We start from the raw sequence: 7,738 nt of genomic DNA on the forward strand, positions 1-7,738 counted from the left end.
CCACCTTCTTCTTCCTCTGCTCCGGCAACGAAGCGCGCCGCCGGCGAGTGATGTCTAGCTCGACTTCGGCCTCCCGCCAATCATGGACGCAGTACGGTCCACTGCCGTTGACAAGATGCCCCGATTGCCCGCGCATGGAGCCTCTGAAGCGTTTGACTTGTGTGAGGGAAGAAAATGGCAACCGTGGGCGCGAGTTTGTGAAATGCTTGAGCAGGCCACAGCCGGGGCAGGTTAGATCTGTGTTCTTGACCAATCTTATGGTCTAATTTCTCCCGATTTCTTTCTTTTTTCCTCGAATTAGGGCGGTGGATCTGGGTGGTGGATCTAGGATTCATGCGCCGCCGGCCCCCTGTTTTTCAGGTTCTGAAGAAATGTGGGCATTTTGAGTGGCTCGATGACTATGTTGAAAGGTTGAAATTGGAGGGATCAACCGGAACCCAAGAGCTCAATTTTGGGGGGCGGCTTGCCGTGGAACAAGCCCCCAATTTGGCGGACAGAGCCAATCCGATGATGCACAGTGCAGAACTGAAGTGTGAATTGAAGAAAATTGGCAAGCAACTAAAGCATCGGATCGATTTGAAGCAGCAAGCAAATATGATGGCTGGAGCATTTTATTGTTGTGTCATTGCTATGGGTTTATTTTACTTGATGTTCATCAATCGCTAGAATTTGTTAGAGTTTCAGTTAGTGTGTCAAAACTAGTTTCAGGGGTGCCCAGTAGTTTGAGTTAGCCAGGGATCATTTGTTAGATGAATTTGAATTAGTGTGAAGCAAAACTTGCTTGAATTATTGTAATGATATTCTCAGGGGCCCTATTCAGTGTTCATGCTCTGTTTCCTCTGTTTTTGTTCTTCAGTTAACAGAGTACACACCCAAATTCAGTTTCTAGTAAAAAACAAAACTGGGCTGCCGAATAGATGTTGGGCCGTGAGAAAATGGGCCGTGAGAAAATAACCATGCCCAAGACCAGCCCACCCGCGTAGGGACACCAGCCCACCTCTAACTTCGGCAAATAAAATGGGGCCCAATAAAATGTTACTTGTTTTTATTTTGGCCTTTTTCTTGCACTAAATTTTGTGATGGATCATTTTTTGATGCACTAAAACTAAATGTTAATTGTTTTTATGCATGTCTACAGTTCCATGAATTAAATGAGTTGCATGCTTGCATGAAGTGCCCGAAGTAAATTAGTTTGCATTTCCTAGTTGCACCCATGTCCATAGTGGGTTTGCATTTGGCTCCTAGTTGCATGTCCATGGTTTGGTCAATATTTTGAAGATGGTGTGTGTGGTGATTGGGGAGTAGAAACCCGGGCCCGTAGCAACCCATAGCAATACACGAATAATAAGCAAAAACAACCCATAGCAATCCACAAATAATAGCACGAAACACACAATATATATAGTAGCATAACGATTATATAGAAGCATAACGATTGCAACCCATAGTTCCACGATAGCCTTACAACTCCATGATAGCCTTACAACTTAAAGTACTAATAAAACTTAATAATAGTAGCATAACGATTACAACTTAAAAAAATAATACGATAGATCTATAGCAAGCTAGATAGATAGGGGGGCACCAAACGCGGGTTCTTCGGGTTCTTCTTCTCCTCCTCCTCCGGGGCCACCTCGCTCCTCCGGGCGCCGCCCTTCACTCCTCCCCATTGTTGATGGGGTACAGGAGCGTGTGCATAACGCCGTTGTTGGGGAAGATGCCGTTGAAGTCGGTGAAGATATTGTAGGTTGTGAAAGCTATGAACTCACAACCAACCCAATACGCTCGCCCGAGGAGATGGAAAGCATCGAAAGGGTTAGTGAACGTGGCGAGGAGCCCAACCACAACGCCGTTGTGGTTGACCTCCTCAAGATGGTACATCCGAGGAGAGCCGCGGGGGAGGTGGCGGAAGCCGGCTGCAAGGAAGAACTCCGTTAACTCCCTTGCGCCCCTCCACCTCGAGATCGCCCAAACCCTAAGGGTTCCCTCTACATACACTCCGGCTGGGTAGAGCCTTTCCGGCACGGTTGGGGGGAAGCGGTAGGTGGGGGCATTGTACTGCATGGTGGCGGGGTGGCTCGAGGGCTCGATCGGGTTTGATGGAGAAGAAGGAAGAAGGAAGGCAGAGGAGGCAGAGGATGGGGTGTGGATGAGAAGGGAGAGGAAGACGATAGTGCCCGGCTTAAATAGCCCAAGTGCGACGTGGTTTCACCCCGTAGAATTAATGGGCGGGCGGTGTTTGGTGGCGCCCCATGAAAGTGTGTACACAAGCGTGGGAAACGGGCTGCGATCCTTCTGTGCCACCGGTCACGGGTCAAGGGGGACGGGCTCACGCACGCGTCTGTGCTGTCGTGGGTCAAGGAGACACGCCTGCCCCGGGTTCTCTGTGTGTGCCGCCTGTGCATTCATTTGCCCATCGATTTGGTCGATGGGAGACGTGAAAATAATGGACGCCTTCATTTGCCCATCTTGTAACGGGCAACACGCCGTTTGAACTGCATCGATACCCACATCGATACCCCATGCCAGTATTGCGTCCTCAAAGAGGAGCACACCATGTACAACACGCCATGCAGCGTTGGCTTTTTGGTTGTCTTCATTGGGCTGCTGCATTGTGGCCGGGTGCATGCTTTGATGCGACGTTGCATCAGTTCTAATGGTAGGCATGCGACAGCTTACTGCATCGATAGGGGTGGCGGAGCAGGGCTACGTCGAGGGCATGCATGCAACGCACGGGCGTAGTTCCGCGGGTGGGCATGCATGCTGCAGGTAGGCACGGGCACGCATGCAACGATGGAAAGGGCACTGCGTAGGCTTAATCCATGCACCGCGTCAACTCTTGCCGTTGGATTCAAATGAACGGTCCTGATGCCCCAACGAGAAAGGCTGATCCAAACCCCACCGATTCAACCAATCAGCGCGTCTCATGCGGATCGATGCACATTGATTCAACCAATCAGCGCGTCTCATGCGGATCGATGCACACTGCAGCTAACCCTAGCGCCTGATCTCAACCGTCCACGCACAACGATCGACGACCCGGTAGTGTGCGGGGTTTTGAGGGGTTTTGACTGATTAGGGTTGAGCATAACTAATTCAAAAAAAAATCAAAAAAATATAAAACTTGCGCACATAGTCTTATTATGTCGTATAGTAACGAAAAAAAATATCATTTACATACATTTTTACGAAAAATCCTTCACAAAATTGTCATTCCTCGAACAATGTAGTATGGAGTTCAAGGGAGAGAGTAGTGGGCACCCGAGAGTAGGTGGGGTTTTGAAAATGAAAAGTGCGAAAACCTCATCAAAACTTCATTTTGGATTGACTAAGAAAGATCTCAACTTACTTTTCTCATTTTCATGTTTTAAACTTGTTTTATATATAATTTTCTATTAAACTTTGTTTTTTTTAAAAAGAAAATAATAGAAAATTAATTCAATAAATAGTGAGACTTTAGATTTACACTATATAGGTAGAATAGATGTGTAAAAAAATTATTTGGCTGGTAGAATAGATGTGCCAAAAAAACTTGCTTAAATATGAGGCCGTTTACCCTACCTTTGGAGGTCATTTGAGACACACTTTTCATGACTATGAGTTCAACTTACCAAAAGGGCTCGAAATGATCAGCAAGCAAACATATTTCAGTTGAGGTACTTTAGATAGCATTAAAATATCAATACCCCATTCCTAATTTAAATTTGAGCCCAAATTTGAATTTTATTTGGCTGGTTTAGACAAGGTACCAACAAACAAGTTCGAATAGAAATACGGGGATACATAGTGACTACCAGTACGCACCAAGTTACAAATATTATTACATGCCCCAAATTTTCAAACTGTTCTCTGTTCTACCTTTTCCTACCACGTCGTGTGCCTTTCTTCGCCTTAGCACTTCTTGTTTTTGGTTCTACTACACACACAAGTTCACTGATCATCTTGGTTTTCTTCACTGGTCTTTTCAACACCTCGCCAACACCCTCGTGATCAGTGTCTTCAGTCTCAATGTTGACAGCAGTTTCAGTTTCTTCGGTGTGTACCTCAACATGGGTTTCTTCAGTCTGAACCTCGACACGCTCAGGTTCAGTTTCAACCTCGAGAGCAGTTTCTTCAGTCTGAATGTTGACTGCAATTTCAGTTTCTTCGGTGTGCACCTCCACATCAGTTTCTTCAGTCTGAATGTTGACTGCAGCAGGATTTTCTTCAGTCTGCTCAGGCTCAGGCACACTTCTCTTCTTTCTACCGCCATTGACTTTTGTTTTTTTTGTTGGCCAACACTGTTCAACAACAAGAGGCTGACTTGCTCGCTTCCTCCTGGCCATTGGGAAAATGTTATAGATATAGTAATTAGAAAAAAGCACCAAATCAAAACACAGACAAATAAACAAGAACATACTTTGGCTTATCAGGAGTGTAACGGCATTTGACAGATCCCACTCTGTGCCCAAGTTCCTCGCACAACTTGCATCTGTTTTTGTTACCTTTTTGGGCCCTTTTTGGCTTTCCATCTTTCTTTCCCTTCTTACTACTCCCACATTTCTCAAACCATGCCTTGAATCTACTCTGTTTAGGCCTGCCAGCCTTTTTTTCGTCAAGGGAGGACACATGGAAAATTCAATGTCCACTTCAGGCCACTGAGACTGATCTGTAAGTGCTGAAATTGGAGTAGCATATGCAGCTTTGAATCTTTTGCTACCGAATAATATTCATGCAAATATGGGTGCATGTTTATCTTCGGTTGGGATGCTAAGAAGAGAATGGCATGCTCACATGGTTTACCAGTGTGTTGCCACTCGAGGCAAGTGCAATCATGCAATTCAGTGTTAACGACATGTCTCCTTCCAGTTTTGTTATCTCTAACTTCAGCACCCCAAGGTGAAGATTTTTCAACAAACAAATGTGAAAGACATCTGCTCCTATTGACCACCTGTTGTACCACTGCTGGAAGCTTATAACCTTGCAGACAATCACCTATCCTTCTTCTCAATTCCCACAACCGCATGAGCATGATCCTGATTTGGTCAACCATGTCATGCACAGGCAAATCTTTTAACCCCTTCACCTTGTTGTTGAAACTCTCTGCCAAATTATTGTTGATGTGGTCACACTTGATGGCAGTGTTGAATGCTGACCTGTACCATACCAAAGAATGGTAGGTGTTCAGCCATGGACCAAACTCACCACATGCTGCCATTATCTTATCAAGATGATATTTGTGTGTCTGTCTAGTGTAAGATCTTGCTGCTGGCCACATGCGCCCAAATTCTTCTCCTCTATTTTTTTTATCAAATTCATCCACAAATGACCGAAGCACTCCCTCTGCTCAGCATGTGGGAAAACATTTTTCACTGAATTTTCAAGCCCCTTACATGCATCTGTGTGTATAGCCAAAGGTGACACTGGCCCTAGGCATCTTTTCAACTGGATCATGAACCATGTCCATGAAGCCTCTGTTTCTGACTGAAACAAGCCAACAGCAATAGGAAATATCCAGTTGTGTCCATCTAGAGCATTGCATGCTGCCAACTGACCATTCCACTTGCCTGTCAAAAATGATGAGTCTATGCTCAAATATGGACGGCACCCTGCTTTGAACCCATCGATGCAAGGCTTCAAAGCCATAAAAAAACTTGGAGAACTTGACTTCACCTTCGGCTGATACCTCTGTATCTATCTCCACAACACTGCCAGGTGACCTCTTTTCCACCTCTGCTTTGAAGTTGTAAAGCATCCTAAATGTATTTGCCCAATCACCATATAAAATTTTCATTGCCCTTTGTTTTGCCTTCCACACTGTGGTATATTTCAGTTTAATGGGGTACATCTTTTCCAAGTCTACTTTGAGTTTCTTGGCAGTAGTGTTTGGTGTTTTGGCTAAAATTGGGGTGGTCTTTTCTGCAACCCAAAGTTGTGATGTCATGGTTGATACTCTCTGTGAACTTGTAATACAAGTATGTTGATTGGGATTTGGTTAACCCTGACAGTACTTCCATCAGGTTGCAGTCTAGCAGATATGTACCACTTGCAAGGCTTCACACTACCATCAAATCCTCTGCACCTCGCATAAAACTTCTTTCTATCAGTCCAAACAGTCTTGGCATCAAACTCATGTTTCACTGCATAAGTTTTGAAACATATCCTAAACTCCTTCATGCTTGGGAACAATTTGCGTACTTCAATGACAGGGTTTTCTTTGTCATACACATGCACCAGCTCATCATCATGTGCATCATCTACTTCATCTGCAGCTTGTTCCATCAACTGTCCATCTACTTCTTCATCAGCATTAGCAGGCAAACTAGATTCGCCCCTCTCCTGCTTATCTCTGTCATCGACTGGAATGCCAAAAAGTTTGGCCATCTCAATGTCAGGCATTGGTGCAATGACCAAATCAGTAGGCTCATCTAATTCAACTACATTCCAATCAACAGTTGCTGCAGTTTCAGTTTCAGTTCCAGTCACCTGTCCCTCTTCGGCTATTACTGTAAGTTCAGTACACATGGGATCAATGGCCTCTGTGTAGCCCAATCATCATCTATCATCTGCGCAGCCAATTGTGATGGCACATATCCAACCTTCGAAAAAAATGTTCAGATCAACGAGCTCAGCAAAAAAATTAGCCCGTTTGCTTGTCCAGCCGTTTTGCCGATCGATTTCTTCAACAATCTGTTCACCATCTTTTATTCTCACATACTCTCCTTTTCAATCGTCAAACCGCAACAGTGATACTTCTTGCTCTAGTCCCCAAACAATATTCTAATTTTTTCCACCCATTTCTTCACTGTCGTCTCTCCCATGTTCTGTAGAACTTGTGGATCAATCTCTGTAAACTCAACCTCCCATTTAACAATTGTGTCTCTCTCAATGTTCTGTATGCTACCATCAACTAATTTTGCCTTTGATGGAAAGAAATTGACTGTCAATTCGAAGGTCCGAGCGGCAGCATCCCCTCTGTCAGTGGCGAACAGTGTGAGCCCGTGAGAAAGAGCAGACGAGGCCACCCCCTAATTGCATGCAAAATTGGATCGGAGAGAGGCGCATTACCTATTCGAAGTTGAATCTGGCGGCTCCATCTCAGTATGCCCACGGGCTCCCCTCACAACCTATCGATTCCACAAGCGAAAACAGAGGAAACGAGCTGAGATCTACGGGCCCGAGAGAGGAACGGGAGGGTGACTAGGGTTTGAATTCACTCACCATTTTCTGAGGACGAAGGCTCCGCCGCCGTTGAGAACGAGGGCTCCGCCGCCGCCACCGAGAACGCAAGATCTGCCGCCACCGGAGAAGAAGGGGGCAGAGTGGCGGGCCCGGCACGGTCGGGCGGCAGGGCACGGTCAGCTGTTTTGAGAAACAATTAAGTTGGACCCACATGTCCTAACATAAACGGGCGGGCTTGGTTGACGACCAATTTAACCACATTTAACACGCCATGTGGCCCTGGGCTATTTGCACGCTCAAATGTGTCGCATCACAGCCATTCATTCCAACAACGCCGCACTCCTTCCAATTCACATCAAAAACGTCGCACATGAGCTATTGACCCGCACGTTACTCACCGCTGTCCGCCCCGTCCATGTGGCCGTGGAAGACGCCTCCCTCGCCCGCCTCGCCCTCGCCGGGCCCAATGGCACCAGGCTCTCTTACGATGTGTCCCTTGCTGTCTCCGTGCACAACCGCAACTGGGCCATGCGCGCCGTGCTCGGGGCTGACGCGCCGCTCGACGCTGAGCTCTTCT

This window comes from Triticum aestivum, chromosome 6D (genome assembly GCF_018294505.1).
Source record: "Triticum aestivum cultivar Chinese Spring chromosome 6D, IWGSC CS RefSeq v2.1, whole genome shotgun sequence".
In the NCBI taxonomy this organism is placed as follows: domain Eukaryota; kingdom Viridiplantae; phylum Streptophyta; class Magnoliopsida; order Poales; family Poaceae; genus Triticum; species Triticum aestivum.